Raw genomic sequence first — 11,941 nt, forward strand, 5'->3', positions numbered from 1 at the left:
TGGTTGGGTTTGTATGCTCTATTTTAAAGGTATGCATACTCAGTTATTCTGAAGGATAAGATGAGCCTCGGGAATTGCATATTAAGAGCAGAGGGAGAAGAGGAGGGGGAGGATCTTAGCTCTGAAATTAACAAGAATGGGGTAACAATCAAAGGAGCAGGAATCCAGAGCCGCAAGAAGCATCTCACTTGCATATTTTGATTACCAGCAATCTCTTCCATAGCCTTTTCTCAGTAACCACAGTGTTATTATTATTTGTCAGTACCCTCATCCAACTGAGCCTAGATCTGTAAGCTTATGACCCAACGCAGTGACCCACAGAGTAACTGCACAAATCACCACTTCCATTTCATCCTGAAAGTCTACCAGAGCTTACTTTTATGTCTATGTTCTTAAAAATATAGAGGGGACTAGAGGATATGCATTTTCTTCCTCGTGGCTTGGAAATCTCATAGTGATAGAGGAAATATATAACACAATGATTCCACAAGTTACTAAAGCCCCCTGGAGGGTCTGAAGGCACACTAATTAAACAATAGTATTGATAAACTCTACAGTGAACTGGAATAAATTCGCTGAATACAGAGAGCTTTAATAAATGCTGTAGTGCTACTGATAAATAAAATTAACCTCTGTGAGCTGACAAATTAGATAGAGAATGAGTTGAACTAAATTCTACAGCCTCCGCTGATAACCAAAGTTGATGTATTTTAGAATCATCCTCACCAACACAACAATCTAGTTTATTGAAAAACCCTAAAATTTTAGATTCAAAAGAGTCCTTGGAAATTATCTATTTAAATTTTTTACAGATGTGAAAATTGAGAACAAGTGGCTTGTGTATGGCCACTTACAAATCTAACCCAAAAAAGCAAGTAATGATAGTTTTCGATTGCTGTCCTACCAAACCACTCTATACCAAAAGTATTCCACACCTTTGCCTTTCCCAGATCCTTTTAGGAGTATTGTCTCAAGCTTGGAAGAAACATTTCTGGATATAAGAAAAAGAATGTTACTTTTCACTTAACAAGAAGTGATAAATTGGGAATATTTTCTGAGAACTGATATAGAACATTGCTTTAACAAAGTCAACTGCCAGGGAATAAATGATCTTGAGATCTGTATATAAACATTTAATTCTAACTAAAACTAGAAAGAAAAATTTCCTAAAGTGAAAAATTAAAGTTACTATCTTCAATTGTGAAAATAAAAACTTGCTTCAGTCTTCTCGATAAAATTGCTTTTATTTTTAAAAATTTCCATTAATCATTTCTCCTTTTTTACTTTACATGCTTAGAAGAACAAACTTGTTGAAAGAACCTTTCAAAAAAATGAATTAATAATCCAAGGAGCATTTTATTATCAATAATTATATTACGTAGGAAATTGAATGCAATTTCAGGTTCTCTCCAGAATCTCTCAGACAAGAGTAATTCTATTCCAGCTTCTTGCTTGCTATGGACAAAATAACAAAATATATGGAGCTTTCTACCTTGTACCAGTAGGTTATTTGAAAAAGTTATTATTGTAGTTCCAGAGATAGTTATTAATAATATACTAATAATATACTTTAGATTGCCTGTATGTATCTCTATGTTCTATCCTAAATAACAGAAAAACAAAGTACCCACTCCCAGCACTTACTCTGTCAGGCTGTCTTAGTTGATAGGAAAATTTTTCTTCATTATCTTCACTGTAAATGGTCTTACATGCTAAATTACACCCACCTAGAATGCAAAACAGCAGTCATTAAAAATATGTCAGGATCTTGAAAGCTAAAGATACTGTGGCGCGACTCATTTCTGATCCTAACAGATCATAAAGTTGATGAATAAATATATTTTGACAAAGGAAGGACATAAAGCCACCTATGTATATTAGAAATTCTGTACCTAGAAATGAAAACTGGGAGATTTTTTTCATTAACCATTTATTGTTATTAAAGGACAAAATCAATAACAAATGTATTCAGCCAACTGAAATGCAATTTGATGCAATTTCACGTTGGATTTCATTTGTACTCCTCCTCAGATTTTTGGATAAAAAAATATGATATACCCAAATACAAGACAAATATAAAGCCTGAGACCATTGAAGCCTTTGAAAGACATTGAATGAATTCACCTCTTTACAGCTGGAAAATTATCAGACTAAAAATACTATTTCCTTCAAACCATAGGCAGTTTACAGGGCTACAGATTATTGACATGCCCCAAAGCTGTCAGTGTGTGGGGTTCTGTTTTTAAATAACTTCAGAGTACTCACCTAAGTGTTATGACCATTTGCAGTCTGGTTTTATGTCTATTAAAAACCACTACCATAAGAGCAGTTGGCATCCTCTTGATTTACTTGTATTATTACCGACAGTCTCCAAAGATACCCAAAGAGCTGAATGAAAAATGAAGTTGCTCAGTCAATTATCATTCTGTGGGTAATAATTTCACTTCAGGTGAGTTTTTTGTAAGCAGGTTGAAGTTTTATTTACAAAGTATAGCATATTTTCTGCCAGCATTCCTTTATTAAAAATCCTTGTATATCCATTTTTCATTTTCAAACTAAGCCATAAACTATAAATGCTTGAGATGGTCCATATTAGCAAGAAGTCATCCTAATAAAAATTACTTCTTTTTAAAAGAACAATATATTCACATGCCAATTTGAATTAAGAGATAGCACAGGGTTTATAATGAGAAGCACCAGTATTCTCCCCAACACCTATGCCAACAATTTCACTCCTCAGAATGCTTTTGACCAGTGCTGTCTTTACTTCTGTCTTTACCTCCAAAACAGTAAATAATGTGCTTATTTCTCTTTTTCCTTCTTTAGTTACTTTCACCAAACTCTATTTACTCCCTATTATTTTTTAAATGAGGACTTTTAAAAAGATACCTTTTCCTTCTTTCTTTTAATTCTTAAGAAAGTAAAAATTTTTCAGTTTTTCTATTGATGATCTTAATGAAGTTGAATAATGTACTTGATATTCTATATATTTTGCTATTGACTTTAAAACATAGCTCAGATGTTCACCATGTAAAATATTTATACCATTATTTTTTCTTTCTTTCTACCTGTCTTTCCTGATTTTGATTTTCAATTTCTGCCCTTTTCTCTATTTTTATGTTAATGTAAATATTAATAACATATACATTTTATTTCATAAACATAATTACATGACCCACAATTTGGCTGTAAGTTAATTGCAAAGTTGAAAAATAATAAACAGATGTTACATTGACATGTCTATATAATGATTGCTCCATACAGGAAAGATTAGGTTGATTATTCTAGGAAACTATAGAACGACTGGCTTTGTTTCCTCTTAGCTGAATGACAATGCTCATTCAGCTATCTCTAATGAAAGGGGTTTCTTGCTTGAGAGGCTAACTTTAGGATGCAGAAGCAGAAGCCTAGCTGATAGACTGCCCTCTATAATCCTAGAAATTAAAATGAGAAGCACTTTGCTCTGCAATACCAGCATCTACCCTACAGTTCTCCTTTAATTTCTTTGAACAATTGTTCTCAATGTGTGGTCTCCAGACCATTAGCAGCAGCAGCATGCAAAACTTATTAGAGTTGTAAATCCTTGTTGTCCACTCAGAACTACTAAATCAGGAACTCTGGGAGTGAAGTCTAGAAATCCGTGTTTTAACAAGACTGCAGGTAATGCTGATGCAGGCTAAGACTTGAGAACCACTGCTTTAAAGGAGATCCTTGGGGTTCAGCATTGAGGTATACGTCCAGTGGCGTGCAGAAAAAAAAATAGGGTAAAAGGAATAAGGACTGATTGGCGTAGCTGGTCTGGACCTTTAATACACTCCCTTTTTTGAGCCCCACCCTTCACTCTTGCCTTTTGAACCAGGTTACCCAAAGGTTGGCTCTTCTATGGGGCTCCTTATAATGATATGCTGGTAAATGCTTAACAACTGGTTCCAGGGCTGTCTTTATCATAGGAGTTACTGCCTATTTATGAATACAATCAATAGCCTCAATAACGTGTTGTTGAGTGGACACTTTTTCCTCTTTACCCAGTGAAATAGGTCATAAACTTTGGATAGTAATCTGTCTTTGGGATTCTGCTTTAAGGTGGTAGACTGAACACATGCATTTAAAACTGCAGTGGAAGATTAGCGAAGTAGTATAAAGTGGGATTTATTAGTAAATGCTTAACAAGTAGCTAATGGGTGGAAAAAAGAGCCCTAATTTCTGTTCCTAGTATGACCAATTTTAAGCTACCAACATGACATCTCTTACCTTATGGTTGTGGAGAGATGAGCACAATGACAGGCCCCCGTGACAGCTGGCCCCACCATGCCACTGGTTGCCTGGGAAAATCAATTCTTACACAGCACCCTTATGCCAGTTTTCAGCTCTGTTTCATCTACCAACATGGCTTCATAAGCTTTCTATCTTCCAGAAATTCTACTGACATCTGCTCTGTTGGTCCTTTACTGTTAAAAGTTGTATCACTTTTTATATTACTTTACTAATATTCATCTGCTCATTCAACAAACATTCATCTAGTCCTTCCTGTATGCCAAGAGCTATTATAGGTGTTAGGGATACAAAAATAAACAAAAAAGATGAAAATTAGAGCATGCATAAGATTTCTATCCTAGGGCCGTTGGGATAACATAACTATGAGGGCCAATCTGGAAAGGAAAAATCACATAAGGACAGCTAAGAAGTGTGTGGTAACATGGAGGGGAACCAACCCTACATTGTTTTTCTCCTGATAAGGTAGGTTGGGGAGAAATTTATGGGACAGGTTGTAAACATATAAGTCATGCACATTGTGAAACAAATAAAAAATACATAATGGATATATATTAGATTTGACTTCTAGTAAGATTCAACCCTCAGTCATAGGGTCATTTTTAACATGCCAGGTACAGTCACTATTTAGTTACCTAGAAGGCAGTGGAACAGAACCCTCTAAAATGAGGAAGCTTAAAATAATGACATCAATCCTTCTGTGACTTCCTTACCTTGTCAGGAGTGAGCTCATTCCTAGACAAACACACTCCTTAATTCTAGAGGGCAGTAAGTTCACCCTCTAACAAGGGGCATGGATCAAGAGTCTCAGTGTTGGCTGTAGATCTTGACAATGCCTCTTGGCCACATAGCCTCTCAAAGCCTCTCAACATATTCACAACCTCAGCATATTCACAAGCTAAGTCAAAGTGTCCTCACACATAACATTTATTTGATAATAGTACTTCGGAAACTGATGAGTTGAATGAAAGAATGCAAGTAAAGGAGAGGTACACAGTGAATTTGTATTAAATACTTGCTATATGTATTGTTTTTATCATTCTCTATCCTGTTTTTGTCATTCTTTATTCTACTTTCCTACTCTATTGAACCACAGTCTGTTCATCCCTCTCAACTTTAATATTGCTGAATTGTGGCAATTTACACTTTTTTTTTTTTTTGCAAAATACATTCTATACTGGCTCTCAAAACTCTCTAATGTATAACAAGGAAAGCATTCTTTTCCAGGCCCTCATTCTGCTTAGATCAGCCCCCTCTGCTTGGGACCACACATTGTGAGATTTCCTACCTACACCAGCTGGAAGGTTCAGAAACTGGCCTTTCCTAACTTGTCTGCTCTTCAGGTAAAACATTCATTCTCAGTGAGAACAAACATTAATTTTAGAGGTGAAAAAACTTTACTCTTTTTATAATTATAAGACACATATATACATATCCATGTGAGTTATATGACCAATAAACAAATCTTCTATTAGAGAACATAAAACATAAACCAATATTCAGTGTATCTATGGTATTAAAATTTTACAAATGGGAATAATCAGAAAAAAAAATTATTCTAAAAAGGCTTGCTAGAGGGGAAATAATGAAAAAAAAAGTTTTGAGGAAGACTGAGTTAAAGAAAAATATCCATAGTTCCAAACTTTCAGAGTTAAATTCCTCATAACTTATAATTTTTGTGGAAAACAATATTATACAGACACTAGGTTTTTAAGTGCCTAACAAAAGCCTGATTTACTCAATAATGATTTTGAATTCTTATCTGGTCAGTCGAGGAAAAAGTACTATCCTACTTTCTATGGTGGAAAAAAAATTCCCTGTAGAGTTAACAGAAAGAGGGGACTGAGAGGCCTTGCCTCATAGTGGTAAGACATGCACAAGAAAATAATCCATAATAATTTGGTCCTGAACTGAGAAAGGGTATACCAGTCAGGAGAGCCTAGGTTAGACTATAATGATGAATAATCCCAATATCTCAGTGGTTTACAACCAAGATTTATTTCTGATTCCTGCAACTCACCCTGGCTCTGCCATATGTCATCTTTACTCTGGGACCCAAGCTGTTGGTGCAGCCTATTTCTGGACTGGCTTTTAAACCTTTTGCCCAGATGTGACACATGTGGTAACATGTGTCGCCTTTATTCATATTTCATTGGTCAGAGTAAGTCACATGGGAAAGTCTAATGCCATAATCCTTACCCAGAAGGCAGAGAAAATAGGTGTGAATAATCATCAGCCTAGTGCACTTGTAGTAATGAGAATGAATAATACTTTCCAATAGATCTCACTTCAGGGAGTACATTGCATTTTCTATTTAATATATGCATCACCTTATTTTATCCTTACAAAAAAGTCTGTGAGATAAGAAAGGTAGTAGTCATTACATCCATTTACACTTACGTATCTGAAAAGAACTCAGTATATGGAGAATTTACTATTACTTACAATTGTCTGAAAATGGCCTGAGTTCTTTGGCTGATACTGAGCTCCTGATCACTAGGAGGAGTCAAACAGAATTTATACAACTACTTTGTGCCAATGCTGAAAAGAAGATATAAGGATCCTGATCCTGTGAGAGACTGGCAAGCTAAGATCTTTAAGATCTCTTTTATCCAGAAGATTCTACGATGCTGTGAGTCATCCAAGTTCACACAGCTGTTAAGTGGCTAGCCGGTGGCAAATTAACATGTAGACAGAAAGGGGAACACAAAGCCCAATATAATTTAGTGATCTGGCATTCAGGTTCCCTTGTTCTGATATATAAATGCTGGGGAAAGTTCTGTCACATATAATTTCTTAATCAGTATGCATCAAATGTCTGTTGTTGGTTCGGTGATGAAAATGCTATGAATTATTGCTATGCATTATCAAAACTTCCAAACACCCTGAGTTTGCTGCACTGATGTGGTTCTGAATAAAATATAGTGATATTGGCACTAGCCTGTCTATCAGTGCTCCAGACACAAACATTCTCTGGAGCTGAATGATAAATAAACAAACGTTCCAGGAGAGCCCCAAGCAAGTAGAATTATATGTCATTATTTAAAGGACAGATTGTCCTTGAACAGATGAGCTGTACTGAGGTCTTGCATTTTAAAGATATTTTTAAAAACTTTCCGAAGAAACAATTCACTTACTGATGACTCTCCTTCCTACCTTTAATCTCCCATGAGTTTCAGGCTTTGTTAATACTGATTCTAATATGGTTATTTGATATAGTGATCTGATTTTTTTTTTTACCACTTGTCAAATGAAAATTTAGTATTGGTATAAAAGTAGAAAATAAATCTAATCTAAGCACTTTTACTCCAAAAAAAAAAAAATACCCACCACTTTCACTTAATCACTCTTCATTATCAGATCTCAGCCATCATAAAAAATTCAGAGAATGATACGTATCTGCTTATCATAAATGCATTCATTCATTCATTACTCCTTTCATGGTTGGGCACCTAACATTAGATAATTTTTTTTGAAAACTTAAAACAACACTCATCTTCTCAGAACAAATGAGGATTCAGCATTTCAGGAACTCAAGATCTGACATCTCATCAGGATGCTGGTTCAGCGGATCCAGGGGCTACTCATGACAACAACACAGAGTTAGCAAATGAAATTCTTTTCAAGCTGGTCCTCAGCCAGTGACCCAGTAAATTATCTTCTTCAAACCCAATTTTAAGTGAGGCCAACCATTTAAACTGATTTAGATTTTGGCTCCCAGGAAGTCAGAAGTCATGAATGGTACCAAAGTGAACAAGCTGTCTAGAATGCATTGTCTCTGCCAATATTCTGCTCAATAATTTCCCTTGAGTTATTTTCCAATAAAATGAACTTTGACCTGATTCCGGACACAGTTTAGACATAGCCAATAACAACTTTACCTTCTGGGGAAAAAACTCACGTCCCACTGTAAAAGTATAAGCAATTAGGAAACATAAATACATATCATTCTGCTTCACTTGGTTTGTTCCCAGGAAACAGCTCTGGATCCCAGAGTGGTGCTTTTCCTAATGTAATAACTGCTGAGGCACATAAAGCCAGGAGAGGCGTCACTATTCTCAGGCACAGAGTTTGAAAAAATTACTCTATGGTTGAAATCAATCCAGCTTCTGCAGAATTCACAGGTGATTTTTCTGGTAAGGTTTAAAATTCCATTTCATTGCATTTGACACATCCACACTCAAGAGTGGATCAAGAAGATTCATACCTCATAAGCAATGTTTCAAATATTTTCAAAAACAGGTGACACAGAGATGCTCCTTTCAAAATCAGTTTAAAAAAAGAGTGGAGAAAAGTAAAGCTGATTTTACAAAAAAAAAAAACCCATACATAATGCTTTAAAATTTAATGAACTCTTTGATCATGAGAGTTTATGTTTATAGGGTTCAGACTAAATTCCAGATTGGCTATTTATACAACCAGTTCTTTTGTTTCCACTAGATTACATCATGCAAATATGTCCCTCTAAACCAAGTAGTCCACATTTCATATGTTGGTATGTTAAGAAATACAAAGCGAGGATTTTTTTTATTAATACTACATGACTTAGGTGATTTTCTTAAGCTTCCTCCTCATATAATTTTATTAAAAATTCTCTCTCATGACCTCCTACTCACCCTGCTTATTTTTTTTATATTTAGATACACACATTTCTGTGATTGCTAGAAAAAAATCAAAAGAAAAGAAGCAGAACAGCCTAGAGAAAAACAGAGTTGCAAGAATAAGTCTCCCTGAATTTAAATACCAGTTTACCTCTCTGTGCCTCAATTTCTTAGTCAAAATATTGATTATGATAATATCTATCTCATAAGGTTATTTTGAAGTTTAAATAAGTTAAGAGCAGAGATTGATACCACATATTTGTTGTATAATCAAAATATGTATAAGAATTATATATATTCATTCAACTTTCATTCAAAATGCATTTAATAATTGCCACTTTTGCCTTTTTCAAGATCTGTGAAATTTGCTTTTTCCACAACTTTTTAACTGTGTGACCTTTGAGAGCTTGTGTAGCATCTATATACCACAGTTTCTCCATCTATAAAATGGAGACAATAAGCACACAATGCAGATATCATAGAATTATTGTGTGTAATAAGTAAAATTATATTAGTAAAATGCTTAATAAAGTGCTTATCATACAATAAAGGCTCAACACATGTTAAGTAATATTAACACTCTAATTCAGTATCTGGATGTATAATAAACATGGCATTTTATATTAATGATGAGTGTATGGATTGCTCATTTTGTATTAATGATGCGTGGTACGGAGTCAACCATCACATAGGAATGTAAGGACATTACACCTTACACGAAAATAAGTGCAGTGTACAAATTAAATTGTTAGTTGGAAATGTAGGTACATTTTTTTTAGCATACCAAGTCACAAACAAAATGCGAAAGACTATTTCAGGGATAAGCAAAACCTTTTGTGTAAGAGGCCATCCATTTTAGATTTTGAGAACCATATAGTTTCTGTTGCATATAATCAATTCTGCTGCTATAGCAGCAAAGCAACCACACATAATAAGTAAACGAATGGTATAGCTGTGTTCCAGTAAAACCTTATTTACAAAAATAAGCTGAGAGCCAGTTTTGTGTGCAGAGTTGTGGTTTTCCATCCTCTATCTACTTGAACCCAGTGACCTAACCAAAACCCATAAACCCCAGTAAAATCATGTTGGCATACCAAGCTTGTCACATTATCTTGGGTCTAGACTCTATAGAACATCGTGAAAAAAATAATGTGCTCTCTACCTTCAGGAACATTTTAATCTAGTCAAGTGGAGCCAAATAAAGTGATATATGGAAAGTTATAAAGAAGTACACAGATGTGTGTTTTATTTATTTATTTATTTATTTTGAGACAGAGTCTCATTTTGTTGCCCAGGCTAGAGTGAGTGCTGTGGCATCAGCCTAGCTCACAGCAACCTCAAACTCCTGGGCTCAAGCAATCCTCCTGCCTCAGCCTCCCAAGTAGCTGGGACTACAGGCATGCGCCACCATGCCCAGCTAATTTTTTCTATCTATATATATTAGTTGGCCAATTAATTTCTTTCTATTCATGGTAGAGATGGGGTCTGGCTCTTGCTCAGGCTGGTTTCAAACTCCTGACCTCAAGCAATCCGCCCGCCTCGGCCTCCCAGAGTGCTGGGATTCCAGGGGTGAGCCACTGTGCCCAGCCACCTACTTGTGTGTTTTAAATTACACATGGTTGGTTTGTAGTCAACTCAGGTTATGTCAAAGCTTGAAGAGAATTATATACAATTCAACTGAAAGATTTCCCAGTGGAATAGCAATTCTATCAACAACTCATTTTCTGTGGGCACCAGCCAGTTTTTCTTCAAAACACATGAAAGAACTTAAAGATTTAACGTTCTTTCGTAAATTAATCAATCATTCGTGCAAATTATGAAGCATTTTAATCCACATACATTTTGAGAATTTTATTTTTTAAGAGCTCCAAACATGAAAATATCCCCTCTGGGTTTTCCTTACCAAATATCTGACAAGGAAGCTTCCTAATGCTAATTTTTCATGTATTTCTCATCCAATAACCATACACTGCCTTTCATTTCTTTTGTCTTAATGAACTGGATGGTAAATTGATTTTATAAAATATAAGCCTTAGTATCCCTCAATTAACTTGTTAAATTAAATATCAACTGTGCCATCAAGGAATTCTTTTCCAGTGAACAATTAAGTTTTACAGGCATTGTTCAGTCGGTTCGTTCTGGCATGACAAATATAACACTTTAAGCGTCAAACTTTCATAAGCTGCTTATTAACGTAAAGGCTAATTCAGCTTGAGAATATATTAGTAGGTTTTGTCCAATGGGAAGAAAGAACCTCTATGGTGCACATTTGAGGAACAACAAACCACCCTCTGCTTTGGTGCTTCCTGTTGCCATCTCAAGTTTTTTACAACCACCTCATTCAGTCCTGCTGTGGAGATGTGGCTTGACAGAGTCTCTGATTCCCTCAGAGGTCTCTATTTTTTCCCACCCAAGAAGACAGATGGTTATTGACTCACTTCTCTCCAAGTGTGGTTCATTATATTCCTGCCACACTAGGCTTCTTGGACCCCCAAAGGCATTCCTGGGTCTTTGCTATTTTTCTCTGCCCAGAAAACTTTACCTATGATATTCTTTTTAACAAGTCCTATTAGTGAGTACTCTGTGGGTCTTAGCTCATCTTTAGTTCCTCAAAGTAGTTTTTCCAGATTACTTAATCTAAAGTATGACACACACATGCCCTCTGTCAATCACTATCAGATCAGCCTATTTCATTTTCATTACCAATACGTGAAATTGCTGTGTTTGTTAGTATATGTGTTTGTCTCTTTTATGACTCTCCTCCAAAATGTAGGTCCATCCAGGAGAGCAGAATAGGTTGTCTTGTTCTTTGCTACATCAGCAACTAGAACAGGGTCTGGCACATAGTAGGTCCTCAATAGTAGGATAATAGAAAGAAAAACGTAAAGAAGGAAAAGAGAGGGAAAATGGAAATAAAAGGGAAAGAAGGAAGAAAAAGCAGTAGACAGATAGTAGGTGAGATCAATCCAGACTCTTGGAATTGCCAAAACCACATAAACCCTCACGGTCCTTTTCTTGCCCTGTTTACTCTTGTAGGTTAAAAATCCACTTTAGGTTTTAAATGCAAG

Source organism: Microcebus murinus, chromosome 14 (genome assembly GCF_040939455.1).
Source record: "Microcebus murinus isolate Inina chromosome 14, M.murinus_Inina_mat1.0, whole genome shotgun sequence".
Taxonomy (NCBI): domain Eukaryota; kingdom Metazoa; phylum Chordata; class Mammalia; order Primates; family Cheirogaleidae; genus Microcebus; species Microcebus murinus.